Source organism: Macrobrachium rosenbergii, chromosome 2 (genome assembly GCF_040412425.1).
Source record: "Macrobrachium rosenbergii isolate ZJJX-2024 chromosome 2, ASM4041242v1, whole genome shotgun sequence".
Classification (NCBI taxonomy): domain Eukaryota; kingdom Metazoa; phylum Arthropoda; class Malacostraca; order Decapoda; family Palaemonidae; genus Macrobrachium; species Macrobrachium rosenbergii.
In genome coordinates this window covers 40,390,513-40,393,460 of record NC_089742.1, presented here as the reverse complement: position 1 = coordinate 40,393,460, position 2,948 = coordinate 40,390,513, and positions in this window count along the sequence as shown.

The window sequence follows — 2,948 nt, the reverse complement described above, 5'->3', positions numbered from 1 at the left end:
AATAGTACTTACCTGAGGTCTCATATCAGCAAACTTAACAACAACAACAACAATAATAATAATAATAATAATAATAATAATAATAATAATAATAATAATAATAATAATAATAATACCTTTCAAAGACTGATATCCTTATGGAGGTAAGAGGAAATGACAAGAGACAGTCGCCAGATATAATAGAATATAAGAAGGACTCAGTGTCCTAGGAGAGCTTCATTATCTGCCCTGATTAATTCCAGTCACCTGGAAGATGAGGATCTTCCAAGGGGATGAAGTCTTTAGACTGCTAGCGAATAGAGAGAGAGAAAGAGAGAGAGAGAGAGGGAGTGGATTAGAACGTAGCTATAGAGAGAGAAAGGATTAGAGAGAGAGAGAGAGAGAGAGAGAGAGAGAGAGTATTATTACGTGTACACGTGGATTAGAAAATTATAGCCTTATTTTAATGATATTGAACAGAAAAGGCAGCAGCATCGTAAGATTACCACGGAAAAAGCGTAACCTGACAGCTACACAAAATGCACTTTAAATTCGTTGTTCAGTCCAATGCAAAATTTTACTGGCTTAGTTCTTTAAGAAAATCTCGAAATTGCAATTTCCTGTCTACATACTATTTCCAGTAAGACCAAAAATTATTAACGTTATCATTGAAAAATATTTTGATTAATGAAGAATGAATTAAGGACGACACAATGGAGAAGATATGACTAAAACTGTTACGTAAAAAATTTTTATAAAAATTGTCGTAATAAAGATACAGTAATAAAGGAAGAAATCAGAGAAACCCCGTATATTTTCCCTAGTATTTGCTTGGCAATAAAGTCATAACAGGGAGGTAAAGAAAACAAGGAATTAGCAAAGTATATCAGAAGGGGTAAGGGGACCAGAATGTAGGCACTTGAGAAACGTACATGGTCATAACTTCGTCTTCATGACCTAGGGGAGTCAAATTATCTATCGAATATTTACTAAACACTGAGCTTTTATTTCTTAGTTAGTACTATTGCACTTCTTACCAGCTATCGTGGTGCGGGTACACGTTCTCTCTCTCTCTCTCTCTTGACAAGTTCCTCAAATATGACTTTTTATGCCACTAATACTCACTTCATTATTCTACTTTTGGTTTCATTACTGTCGTACCCGTTCCCGGATTTGGGTATCATTCGTTTTAGCAGGGTCACTTGAGAAGTGGACACAGATCCTTAAAATTTTTTGTTGGGATATTTAACATTTTTGGATCTTTAAAGCTTTTCAACTTTGAACACCCCACTGAGACAACAAAAACAACAAGAGCAATCAAGAATAAAACTTTCTTGTTTCGACATAATAACTTGAGTCTTATATGGTTAATTCATACGTGGTGGGAAGCACTACCACACTGGTTACTTCAATGGTTTTGAACATACAGCCATTACCTGGACACTGTTAAATATGAATCTGTTAGCTGCCGTTTTATTGCGACAGCTATATTTTCGAGCAAATTGCTTCCAAGTCTGCTGCTGTTGAACATACCACCATCGCCCTGGACAGTGTTAAATCTGCTGTTTCACCTTAAGATCTGACAACAAATAAAACTTGTCTCTTTCAAAACATGAGTGATAATATAGCAGTACCAGTATTACAGGCATAATGATAACTATTGCTATTATTATCATTGAAAAACGAGGCACGACTTGATTTAATGCAAACAGCCAACACCTTCCACAAATAATCCTTTTGGAAAGCTGAGGCGTGGTTTGGAAGTTCTAAGCAGACACAGGAGTGATGAAAATGAGAATGCTTGTATCTCTTGGAATTCCCTACTTCATCACTGGGTAGGTCCTAATTATTCCTGACCTTTACCATCTAACGTAGCTCTGAGAAGGCCTTGAAGCATATTACTGGAGTCGGACCTCATTCTAGACCATTATCTTAACACTGAATTAGTCGGAATATGAGTAATTACCCTTCGAAGAAAGAGAAAATCAATTCTTCCTTGTTTATAATGGATCATATATATATATATATATATATATATATATATATATATATATATATATATATTGTAATATATATATATATATATATATATATATTATATATATATTATAAATATATATATATATATATATATATATATATATATATATATATATATATATATATATGAAAATAAGAAGGCCCATAAAACACTATTTAATATGAAACCATATATTTCGGGCACTTGTTTCTGTGCCCTGTTCACTGGTAGAAGTCTGAATTGAGAAATTACAATGGTATATATACAATGAAAGGTGTCTTAGGCCCTGGACACTGGCGTTTCTTGTTGACCAAATTCCTAGTGGTTTGTTTCACCTTGGCGATGGATCTGGCGGTCGCGTTTCTTGGGTCATCTTCCTCAAAAGGGTCCGAATTAAGGTGTCTCGGTTTCAATGTCCCCTGACAGGTTCATATTGTTGGTTGATTGATGATAGCAGATTCCAGCATCTTTCTTTTTGTACGGAGGCAACTCACTTCCTCAGTTAATGACATGCCCTGTATTTCTAATATGTAGGAAAATTCCCGAACTCTGAAGCGTAAACTGATCTTTTTGTGCTCTGTTATTCTTTTGCGAGAGCGATTTAAATGTCATGACATTACTACGGTATCTTGTAAACTCCGGCTTCTTCCCTTTTACCGTGTAGTAACAATTGTCAAGTGATAGATCCTTTTGGAAAGCTAACAGAGCAATAAAAGACTGACGGAGTTTGGAAGTTCTAAGAAATACAGGGTATGCCACACTGGAGGATGAGTTACTGTAAGAAGAAAAGAAAGATCTTGGAATCTCTTCAATCCCTACTTCATCACTGGGAAATCGGACGCCATTGACACTAAATTCGGAGGAAGATTCCAAGAAACGCGACCGATCCATCGCCAAACCATCTAACAAAAACCACTCTGTCAATCTCCTCTTCTTAAGAAACGCTACT